The sequence below is a fragment of the Pelobates fuscus genome, chromosome 6 (genome assembly GCF_036172605.1).
Source record: "Pelobates fuscus isolate aPelFus1 chromosome 6, aPelFus1.pri, whole genome shotgun sequence".
NCBI classification, from domain to species: domain Eukaryota; kingdom Metazoa; phylum Chordata; class Amphibia; order Anura; family Pelobatidae; genus Pelobates; species Pelobates fuscus.
Window position 1 is genome coordinate 12022773 of NC_086322.1, and position 12798 is coordinate 12035570.

The following is a 12798-nucleotide window of genomic DNA, read 5'->3' on the forward strand; positions in this document are numbered from 1 at the left end:
TATATCTGCAATAGGTGGTATATCCTTTTTACTCTGTATATTTTTCTAAGTGGGTGTGAATTATTTTAATTGTTTCACTATCCCACTGATTACTGAATTATTTGATCGTCTTAAGGGCTCCAAGATCTTCACCAAGTTAGATCTTAGAGGGGCATACAATTTGGTGAGAATCCAGCATGGTCACGAGTGGATGACGGCATTCAATACCCGGTATGGCCACTACGAATACACGGTTATGCCATTTGGACTTTGCAATGCTCCTGCAGTATTTCAAGATTTGATTAATGAGGTACTTAGGGAGTTTCAACATGATTGTGTTATTGTTTACCTGGACGACATACTAATACACTCTAAGGAGATTGAGACTCACCATAAACAGGTCAGAAAGGTATTACACAAACTTCTGCAACATGGTCTATACTGCAAATTGGAGAAATGCAGTTTTGATCAGTCTCAGACAGACTTTCTTGGGTACGTGATTTCTGGGGAAGGTTTTAAAATGGACCCTGGAAAACTCCAATCTATTTTAGACTGGCCTTTGCCCAAAGGACTCAAGGCTATCCAGAGGTTTATTGGTTTTTCCAACTACTATAGGCGCTTCATTAAGGGATACTCCTCTATCATTTCGCCTATTACCAATATGACCAAACAAGGGGCTGATACTAAGGTCTGGTCTAAGGAGGCTCTTGTTGCTTTCAAAACTCTCAAGGAACTTTTTGCCTCGGCTCCCATTCTAGTTCATCCTGATACGACTCTGCCTTTCTTGCTCGAGGTCGATGCCTCTGAGACAGGAGTTGGGGCTGTTCTATCTCAAAGGTTAGGAGTGGATAAACCGTTACACCCTTGTGGTTTCTTCTCTAAGAAATTATCTGGGCCTGAGAGCAGATATGACATCGGGGAGAGGGAACTGTTAGCGGTCATTAAGGCTTTAAAGGAGTGGAGACATTTACTCGAAGGGACATTACACCCTGTTACTATATTAACGGATCATAAGAACTTGTCTTATATTGGGGAGGCTAAGCGCTTATCCGCCAGACAGGCTCGCTGGTCCTTGTTCCTCACTCACTTTAATTATGTACTTACTTATAGACCTGGTTCTAAGAACTCTAAAGCCGATGCTTTGTCTCGTCAATATGAACCATCCACTATAACCGAACCAGTCCTGTCCTCCATAGTTCCCAAGGGAAATATCATCGCAAACACGAATCTTAGGATTCACTCTCCATTGCTCTCCGAGATCATGAAATCTCAGCATTTGGCACCCAAACAGACTCCTGGGGATCGACACTTCGTTCCTGCCACTCTCCAACTGGAGGTGCTACGCTGTCTCCATAACAGCAAAGTGGCGGGGCATCCGGGCATCCGCAAAACGTATGCTCTGGTCTCTAAAGATTTTTGGTGGCCGGACTTACGTAAGGATATTAAAGAATTCATAGGGGCATGTGAGGTTTGTACCAAGACTAAGCAACCTCATTCGCTTCCATGCGGATTTCTGCATCCTTTAGAGGTCCCTGAAAAGCCATGGTCCTGTTTGGCCATGGATTTCATTGTTGATTTGCCTATCTCTAAAAAGCAGTGTTATCCTCACTGTGGTGGACAGATTTACTAAGATGGCTCACTTCATTCCCTTACCTAAACTCCCATCTTCGCCTGAATTAGCGGAGATATTCGCTAGGGAGATTTTCCGTTTGCATGGGATACCTTCCCAAATTGTCTCTGACAGAGGCTCTCAATTTGTTTCCCGTTTTTGGAAATCTTTCTGCTCCCAACTAGGCATCAAATTGAATTTCTCCTCTGCCTATCATCCTCAGTCCAATGGAGCTGCTGAACGTACTAACCAAAAAGTTGAACAATATTTACGTTGTTTCGTTTCTGAACACCAGGACGATTGGGTCGGTTTGATTCCTTGGGCGGAGTTTGCACATAACAATCTCATTTGTGATTCTACGCAGTCTAGCCCTTTTTTCTTGAATTATGGCTTCCATCCTTCCATCCTTCCTTCGGAGTCTTCTTCTCAAGGGATACCGTCGGTGGATATTCATGTTGCCAATTTAAGGAAGTTGTGGGATCAGACTCGACAAATCCTTCTGCACAATTCCATGCTGGTTAAAAAAACACGCTGACAAACGTAGAAGGGCAGCACCGGTGTTTGTTCCAGGCGATAGAGTTTGGTTAAGTACTAGAAACATTCGGTTAAAGGTGCCGTCCATGAAGTTTGCTCCTCGATATATTGGACCTTACAGGGTACTGTCTTAAATTAACCCAGTTGCGTATCGTTTAGCGTTGCCTAATGCCTTGCGCATTCCGAATTCGTTTCATGTTTCCTTGCTAAAACCACTAATATGTAACAGGTTCTCCTCCGCAATCGCCCCTCCTCGCTCTGTGCAAGTGGAGGGTCAGGAGGAGTATGAGGTCAATTCCATCGTTGACTCTCGAGTCTCCCGAGGGAGACTGCAGTATCTGATCGATTGGAAGGGTTATGGTCCTGAGGAGAGAAGTTGGGTACCTCAGGAGGAGGTGCATGCTCCCCGTCTCCGCAGGGCGTTCCACTCTCGCTTCCCTTCTCGCCCTGGTGTCTTCCGCCCGGTGGGCGTATCTGAGAGGGGGGGTACTGTCAGGGTACCTGTGGTCTCTACCTCCGAAAGAGGTAGAGACTTAGCAGTTCCTTCATCCGGAAGGTCTGATGGCTTCCTTCCTCGCGGTCTGTCCGGTCGTGCAAAGCCGGCCGCGAGGGAGTGACTGCCTTTTACAGCTTCACGTCCGGAAGTCGTCAGGAGACTACCGGAACGACCTGTCAGTCAAATGCTGCAGGACCAATCAGGACGCCTCAGAGGCGTGGTTACTTTTCGGAACAGGGTATTTAACGGAGCTTCTCTCGTCAGCTCATTGCCCTGTCGTGGTTCTAGCTTGTTCTAGTCACTCAGTGCTTGTGTTCTGCTTATTCCCTTTGGTTTTGACCCGGCTTGCTTATTCTACTCTGCTTACCTCTGTATCCTTGATTCGGCTTGTCTCTCGCTCTCCTGCCTTCTGTTACCCTCGACCTCGGCTTGTCTTTGACTATTCTCTCAGTACTACTTACGTTAGTCCGGCCATTCTAAGGTCCGGTATACGTATCTGGCTACTGTTTGTACTCTGCGTGTTGGATCCCTGTCCCGATCCTGACAAAGGGGAAGAGAAAAGGAAAATAAATAAAAGGGGAAGAGCAAAGGAAAATAAATAAAAGGGGAAGAGAAAAGAAAGATAAATAAAAGGGGAAGAGCAAAGGAAAATAAATAAAAGGGGAAGAGCAAAGGAAAATAAATAAAAGGGGAAGAGCAAAGGAAAATAAATAAAAGGGGAAGAGCAAAGGAAAATAAATAAAAGGGGAAGAGAAAAGGAAAATAAATAAAACGGGAAGAGAAAAGAAAGATAAATAAAAGGGGAAGAGCAAAGGAAAATAAATAAAAGGGGAAGAGCAAAGGAAAATAAATAAACGGGGAAGAGCAAAGGAAAATAAATAAAAGGGGAAGAGCAAAGGAAAATAAATAAAAGGGGAAGAGAAAAGGAAAATAAATAAAAGGGGAAGAGAAAACAAAGATAAATAAAAGGGGAAGAGCAAAGGAAAATAAATAAAAGGGGAAGAGAAAAGGAAAATAAATAAAAGGGGGAGAGCAAAGGCAAATAAATAAAAGGGGAAGAGAAAAGGAAAATAAATAAAAGGGGAAGAGAAAAGAAAGATAAATAAAAGGGGAAGAGCAAAGGAAAATAAATAAAAGGGGAAGGGAAGGAGTGCAAAGGAAAATAAATTAAAGGGGAAGGGAAGGAGAGCAAAATAATATTAAATTAAAGGGGAAGGGAAGGAGTGCAAAGGAAAATAAATTAAAGGGGAAGGGAAGGAGAGCAAAATAAAATTAAATTAAAGGGGAAGGGAAGGAGTGCAAAGGAAAATAAATTAAAGGGGAAGGGAAGGAGAGCAAAATAAAATTAAATTAAAGGGGAAGGGAAGGAGTGCAAAGGAAAATAAATTAAAGGGGAAGGGAAGGAGAGCAAAATAAAATTAAATTAAAGGGGAAGGGAAGGAGTGCAAAGGAAAATAAATTAAAGGGGAAGGGAAGGAGAGCAAAATAAAATAAATTAAAGGAAAAGAGAAGGAGAGCAAAATAAAATAAATTAAAGGGAAAGGGAAGGAGAGCAAAATAAAATAAATTAAAGGGAAGGAGAGCAAAATAAAATAAATTAAAGGGAAGGAGAGCAAAATAAATTAAAGGGAAGGAGAGCAAAATAAAATAAATTAAAGGGAAGGAGAGCAAAGGAAAATAAATTAAAGGCAAAGAGAGCACATTGAAAATAAATTAAAGGGGAAGGGAAGGAGAGCACATGGAAAATAAAGAAAAGGGAAGGAGAGCAGAGCAGAAGAGAGAAAAAAAGCAGGAGAGCTGTACCTCCCCCCCCTCATCTTTCCACAGAATAATGGTGGTATATCATGACAATATTACTTAACAATTTTAAATATTATTAATACTATAATAATGAATTATAATATATTATCATAATTATATTAATTATCATTAAAAGAAAACTCCAGTGCCAGGAAAACAATCAGTTTTCCTGGCACTGGAGGTACCCTCTCCCTCCCACCCCCCAATACCCGGTTACTGAAGGGGTGAAAACCCCTTCAGTCACTTACCTGAGGCAGCGACGATGTCCCTCGTCGCTGTCTCCTCCTCCGCGCTGCTCCTCCTACTGTCTCCATCGGCCGGTGGGCGAGACTGATCCCGCCCACCGGCCGAGGAGACCTAATGCGCATGTGCGGCAATGCCACGCATGCGCATTAGCGCTCCCCATAGGAAAGCATTGAGGAAATGAGGAAATGAGTGACGCTGGAGGTCCTCACACAGCATGAGGACGTCCAGTGACGCTCTAGCACAGATAATCTGTGCTATGAAGGAGGAAGTGACCTCTAGTGGCTGTCTTGGAGACAGCCACTAGAGGTGGAGTTAACCCTGCAAGGTAATTATTGCAGTTTATAAAAAACTGCAATAATTACACTTGCAGGGTTAAGAGTAGTGGGAGTTGGCACCCAGACCACTCCAATGAGCAGAAGTTGTTTGGGTGCCTGGAGTGTCCCTTTAATAATATATTAATTGTTAATATGTTAATATTAACAATAATATTATGATAATATGTAATATGTTATAATTACAGTATAGTATTATAGTATAGTATTGACTCCTTGGCTGACATAAAAATTGAAGATCTCAGCCAATCCGATGCTTTCCTATGGGAATGCATTGTGATTGACTAAGATCATCAGTTTAGATTATGTTAGCCAATTGGGCGGATCCGGCGCTGACGGACTTGTGCAGCTATAGAAATTAGGTACGTTTTTACTTCATTGGGGGGTGGGGGCTAAATAGTTAAACACGATAGGGTCAGGAATACACATTTGTGCTCCTGATACTGTAGTGTTCTTTTAATACACTGTTGACAACTTTATTTCAGTTTTAGGAGACATCAACAAGAATAACTAAGTAGTCAGCCACAAACCTTTTATCTATACCCAATGTTTCTGTATAGGTATTTTGTAGAATAATTTATTAACAAAAATAAGTTTGTGAATAGTGAGATTATGAGGTTTATTAATGTTTGCCTTAAAATATGCAATTTATACAGTTAATTTTAATATCGGCTGCTTATTTTTTATTTTTAGCGCGCGTGGCGCGGGGGGGGGGGGGGAGACCTCATATTTGATTTTCGCCTAAGGCCTCAAAAAGTCTAGAGCCGCCTCTGGCCTCAGGTGCTAACACAGCGCCCCCCTCTGTCTAACTTTACAAAGTGCAGATTTCAGGAGAAATTGGACCTGTGTAAAGCTCCTAGCCGGTAGTGTGCTCTTCCTCACTCACTTTGAGCGCTGTCTGGAAGGCTTCTTTTAGAGAAGGCCCCCTTTCAATTAGAAGATGTCAGTTTCCCATCCTCCCTTTTCCTGATACAGCGTAACACAAGTGACCCCTTCTTCCAGGAAACACACATTCTCTGCAGCACTCAATGTTTGTCGAAATTATTTCAAACAATAACTAAAATGAATCCCCTGGACCCCTGTATTCTCACTGACTGACAATGAAGATCAGGAATCCATTGGAAGTGAAACAGGAACATTGGTGAGATAGTCCTGGAACCTAAATTCCATATTGTCCTACTGACAGATGCTTAATAACATCAACAAAGATATATTAATATTATTTGCAATATTTTCGTGCATTATAAATAAAATGATATGATAATAATCAGTGCCATCTTAACAGCATTATGGGCCCCCGGGCAAAGCAATGCACTGGGACCCTGCCTACACAACCACTCACAGGAATAAAACTGTTTATTACTGCCAAAATTAAGCTTAAACTTATTGGTACCACCAGCAAATGCAATACAAACACACAGGATGCTGAGTACACACACACAGACTGCTGAATGCAGATAGACTGATGAGTGCATACACAGATTGCTTAATATACACACACAGACTGCTGAATACATGCACATAGACTGCTGAATACATGTACACAGACTGCTGAACACACACACATACTTCTGAACACACACACAAACTACTGAACACACAAACAGACTACTGAACACATACAGACAGACAGCAGCGAGGGATGCGGTGTGTGTTTATGTGTTTGTGAGGGGTGCAGTGTTTGTGTGTGTGTGAGGGGTGCTGTGTGTGTGACAGGTGATCTATGTGTGTGTGATTGGTGCAGTGTGTGTGTGATGGGTGCAGTGTGTGTGTCTGCGAGGGGTGCTGTGTGTGTGAGGGGTGCTGTGTGTGTGTGAGGAGTGCAGTGTGTGTGTGAGGGGTCCTGTGTCTGTGAGGGGTGCAGTGTGTGTATGTGGTGCTATGTGTGTGTGACAGGTGCAGTGTGTGTGTGAGTTGTGCTGTGTGTGTGTGTGAGGGGTGCTGTGTGTGTGTGAGGGGTGCTGTGTGTGTGTGAGGGGTACTGTTTTTGTGTGGGAGGGGTGCATAGGGTTAAGGAACTTTTGTTATTTTTTATTTTAAATATATATTTTTTAAAAGCTTCATGTCTCCCCCACCATACTTCTTACCTTTGGTGAAAGAGGGGGGACACTGCCAGCCCTGGTGGTCCAGTGGTGAGTTCTATAGAGCTGTAGCCTGAAGCTTCTCTGGCTGCAGGCTATCTTCACTCCTCCCGCAAGCAGAGTGCTGTGTTGGAACATTGTGGTGGCAATGCTCAGACCAGCATGCTCACAGGAGGAACTGCCTCCCAGGTCCTTCCTCCCTCCCTCTCTCTAATAAAGGGCATTCAGGCCGGTGAGGTAGATATTTAAACTAAGCAAGCAAACAGGGCCAGCTCTCCATGGACTGGCAGGGTGTCAGCCTGGGCACATAGGCAAGGCTGTGGGACCCCTATGCGTGTGGGGCCCCTGAGCAAGTGCCCAGCATGCCCATGCAGAAAGATGGCCCTTATAGTAATAACTTTAAGCTTTATATATATTTTGCTATACTCTTTTTCCCCATATATGCAGTAAAGGGGTGCTCTAAGTAATTTAATTATGATATATTGATCTACTGGTTATGGACATAGATTCTCAGAGCACTATTCCCCAGGTTAGAAGACTGCCTCGTTAATGTGTGGGTTCACTTTTTTAGTCTCCACTGTATGGGAGTCTGCACAGAGATGAAAATCATAACATGTGTTCTTTATAACTAAAACAAGCAACAAGATCACAACAAAACAGAGTTTTATTTTAAAAGATCTTATTAGATATTTCCCCTGTTTGTTGGTATATCATAACGATAAAAAAAATCTAGAAAATCAAGAACTCTTCCTGTGCAGCAAGTTAGATGAACGATGTGAGTATGGAAGAAACCCATTTTCTCGTATAACTTTTGAGCATCAATCTGGTTCGATGTAGTCACCAGGACTACAGCCTCACAACCTCTCTGGCGGGCAAAATCAATAACCGTCCTGCACAAGGCTTTAGCGATCCCTTTACCTCTGTGACTCCGGGCAACAGACAGCCTCTTGAGCGCCGTGTGTTTCTCCGCACGTGGATTAGATGATGGGACAGCAGCCACTGTACCCACCACTACGCCACCAGACTCCGCCACCCAAAAGCAGCCACCATCCCTCTGCAAGTAATATTTTTGGATGTCCAACATGTCATCTGACAGGCATTGATCAACGTAGGATGAATATATATATATATCGAACAGATACAGAGGAAACTTAATTCTGTTATCAGAACCAGGAGGGGCATAATAACAGATCCAGTGATCCAGAAAGAAACCAGGAACAAGACCAGCATGAAAAGCCAATTTCGGGGTACACTTATAGCATGACGGAAGGCCTTGTGAGAGTGCTCATTCATACCACGTGCAAAGAGAATCCTGACAGCTTTATAGTCTGAGTCCTCGTACAGCCGGATATGGTAATCGGACATTTTGCCACCCCTGTAAAACAAGGTAAAAGAGGTTATTAATTCACTAGCCAGTGACTCCCTCCCCCACATTAGGGAAACTGTAATATGCGATTGTAGACATACCTTGATGCTGACAGATTGATTTACAGAGCCCATGTTGCATATCACGAAGAAGATCACTCTCAAGTGCACACTACCCCTACTACAGCATTCCATTTGCAAATATAGACAATCAGGGATATTTCAGGTTTCATATTTTGAGTTTTTTCATGCCATAATTGCTAAGTACCATTACTACCATATCTGAATGTAGTGGGTTCGGTGCATTTCTTGGACAATATGAAGCCATTTCTGAAGAATGCCAATGTTAGTTTTTGGTAGAAAAACTGGACATTAGAAGCTGCCAGCCAGCAATTAGAGCTGCGCTTCCTGAGGGACACTTTAAACACCAAACTAATTTCACCAATTGGAGTGGTTTTGGTGTATTGATCATGTCCCTGCAGTCTAACTGTTCAACTATTTGCCCTTTAGACGTTAAATCACTTTGTCTATGCAACCCTTTCCACCCTCCTCCTTGACTGTGACTCACACAACCTCCCTACATACTTGTGTTTAATCTAGAAGAAATATTCTCCTGCTTGGTTAATTGCCTGCTAGAGTATGCAGCAGCCTCCTGTGTGTGATCAAAGTTTACTTAACTGGGCAGGAAATAAGAACTTCGAATGTAAATACACTGTGCTGTAATATCTGAAGTGAAGCCGTTTTTTCATGGAAGCTGAGGGAGTCACATGCAGGCACACATAGGCGTGCGCAGCCTATTGCACGCACGCTGCGAGTATATGTATGTATGTATGTGTATATATATATACACACACACACACACGTACATACACTGGTGTGTGTGCTGTTAGTGTGGTGTGAGGGTACTGTGTGTGTAAGGGTGCTGTGTGTGAAGGTGCTGTTAGTGTGATGTACGTGTGAGGGTGCTGGTAGTGTTCTAAGTGGGTGAGGGTGTTTGTGTGTGTGTGTTTGTGAGGGTGCTGTTAGTGTGCTGTGTGTGTGAGGGTTCTGTTTGTGTGTGAGCATTGCTGTTTGTGAGGGTGCTGGTAGTGTGTTTTGTGTGTGTTTGTGTGTGTGTGTGTGTGTTTGTTAGGGTCCTGTAAGTGTGCTGTTTGTGTGATGTTTGTGTGTGTAAGGGTGCTGTGTGTGTGTGAGGGTGTTGTTTGTATGCTGTGTGTGGGTGTTGTGTGTTTGTGAGGGTGCTGTTAGCGTGCTGTGTGTGAGGGTGCTGTTTGTGTGTGAGTGTGCTGTTTGTGTGCTGTGTGTGAGGGTGCTGTGTGTGTCTGTTTGTGAGGGTGCTGTGTGTTTGTAAGAGTGCTGCGTGCGTGTGTTTGTGAGGTTGCTGTTAGTGCACTGTGTGAGGGTGCTGTTTGTGTGATGTGTGCGTGTGAGGGTGCTGTGTGTGTGAGGGTGCTGTTTGTGTGCTGTGTCGTGTGTTTGTGAGAGTGCTGTTAGTGTGCTGTGTGTGAGGGTGCTGTTTGTGTGTGAGTATGCTGTTTGTGTGCTGTGTGTGTGAGTGTGCTGTGTGTGTGTGTCTGTTTGTGAGTGTGCTGTTAGTATGCTGTGTGTGAGGGTGCTGTGTGTTTGTAAGGGTGCTGTGTGTGTGTGTGTTTGTGAGGGTGCTGTTAGTGTACTGTGTGTGTGAGGGTGCTGTGTGTGTGTGTTTGTGAGGGCTGCATAAAACACTAGAGAATTGAGCAATAAGAGAGCCGTGGCAACGCTCAGATCTCGTGAGAGGAACCCGGCGGAGCTTCTGGCTTGAGCTGCCCGGGTCCTCTTCTGCCTCCCTCCATGCTGCTGTGGGCCGGTAAGGGAGATCACACCCTGTGCGCACGCCTATTCAGGCACATGTGACTAGGGCTGTAAGAGAGCATGGGCATAATCCATTCACCAAAACCACTTCATGAAGCTAAAGTTTTTTTGATGCCTATTGTATCCCTTAAAACCCTTCTTATGTTTTGTGTAAATGAGCCAACATTCCCAGAAATATCAGTCTTATTTACACCTGTTTCCAATCAGGGCCTGACTCGCTGTTTCCAGCTTTTCTGATCTGTTTCTCTGATCTAGATGATGATACTGACCTTTGGAGGGAACATAACATAATAAAACTTGTAATAAATGATTAACGGTTACGGTATTTGTGATCAAAGGATTAATTTAGTATAGTCTTCATCAACATTGCTCTTCTAGAGCAGTGTTCCCCAACCCCCGGGCCGCGGACCGGTACCGGTCCGTGGATCAAACGGTACCGGGCCACCCAGGGGTGTGGGGTGTGCGAGCCTGCCGGCTAATGCAGGGCTGGCATTGCCCAAGTGCCAGCCCTGCAATGTGCCTGCGGACCGGAGGGGAGATCAGAGACCTCCCTCCCCGGTCTGCAGGCACTGTGCTGACAGCCGGCAGGGGAGGGAGTGAGAGAGGACCCAGGAGCTCTTACCTGCAGCTCCTCCGGGTCCTCCTCTCGCGAGATTTGGAGCGTTGCCGCGGTAACCACGGCAACGCTCCAAATCTCGCGAGATTGAACTCTAGCCCTGTAACTGGGCTAGAGTTCACCTCACCACCACCGGACCACCAGGGAATCCCCACCGGACCACCAGGGACTAAGAAATGTCCCCCCTCCTCCCAGTAAAGGTAAGAAGGGAGGGGGGACATGAATATATTAATTTTAATTAAATAAATTTAAAAAAAGCCTCCCTACCCTCCTTACCCCCCATACACACACTGCCCTGCAAACACTGCCCCCATAGACACACTGCACACACTGCCCCACAAACATTGCCCCCATACACACACTACACACACTGCCCCACAAACACTGCCCCCCACACACACTGCAACTCTCACACACACTGCCACCCTCACATACACACTGCACCGCTCACACACACATACACACAATTTTGAGTCTATGTCTTTATGTGACTGTGTTTGTGATTTTCTGACTATGTATGTGTCTGCGTGTTTTTTTTAATATATGTGACTGGTGTTTTTTTTTGTCTTATTAAATCAAAACAAGCGGGCCACGGAAAAATTATCAAACGTTTACCGGTCCGCGGCGATAAAAAGGTTGGGGAGCACTGTTCTAGAGGACATGGGTAACACAAAACAAACCATGTTCTGTTACTATTTGTCATATTATATGAAATACCTGCTGAAATCACAATTATAAAGAGACAAAGACAATAACAGGGTTATTCACTAAAATAGTGAGAATTGAGGTGAATTTTAAATTGAAGCCCAAATTATCTGAGTTGCAAGCATAGCTGACTGAGAAAATGTTCCTGGCAGACAATGCCACCTTAGTAAATAACCCTGGTAGTCTAACCAGATTTCCTCAGAAGTCATATAATTAGTGAAATCCCATTTATTTTACTTATTATGCCACATGATTTCAACAAATGTGGACAAATGTGGACAATCAAACAGCTATTTGCAGACAAATGTACTATTTAAAAAAAGCCTGGGGTAACATTCTGGAGAGATTCGAGCCAGCTATGGCTTGTATTGACAAAGCACCAACATCATCTTATAAATTCCTCAGTGTCAGGCTGACTGAGCCAATTGCCCCGCCCCTCACACTGAACACAGAGATCTGTGCATGGCCCCGCCCCTCACACTGAACACAGCGATCTGTGCATGGCCCGCCCCTCAGACTGAACACAGCTATCTGTACATGGCCACGCCCTCTCAGACTGAACACAGCGATCTGTGCATGGCCCGCCCCCTCAGACTGAACACAGCTATCTGTACATGGCCACGCCCTCTCAGACTGAACACAGCGATCTGTGCATGGCCCGCCCCCTCAGACTGAACACAGCTATCTGTACATGGCCCCGCCCTCTCAGACTGAACACAGCGATCTGTGCATGGCCCGCCCCCTCAGACTGAACACAGCTATCTGTACATGGCCACGCCCTCTCAGACTGAACACAGCGATCTGTGCATGGCCCGCCCCTCAGACTGAACACAGCTATCTGTACATGGCCACGCCCTCTCAGACTGAACACAGCGATCTGTGAATGGCCCCGCCCCCTCAAACTGAACACAGTGATTTGTGAATGGCCCCGCCCCCTCAAACTGAACACAGTGATCTCTGCATGGTCCCGCCCCCTCAGATTCAACACATCGATCTGTGCATTGCCCGCCCCCTCAGACTGAATAGAGTGATCTGTGCATGGCCCCGCCCCCTCAGACTGAACACAGCGATCTGTGCATGAACCCGCCCACTCAGACTGAACACAGCGATCTGTGCATGAACCCGCCCACTCAGACTGAACACAGTGATCTGTGCATGGCCCCGCCCCCTCAGACTGAACACAG

The 12798-nt window shown here is 44.9% G+C and overlaps 1 pseudogene; it reads right to left on the bottom strand.

Moving 5' to 3' along the window:
* Positions 1–7759: 7759 nt before the first annotated feature.
* LOC134565989 (N-acetyltransferase 8-like) lies at positions 7760–8442 on the bottom strand (annotated as a pseudogene).
* Positions 8443–12798: the final 4356 nt, after the last annotated feature.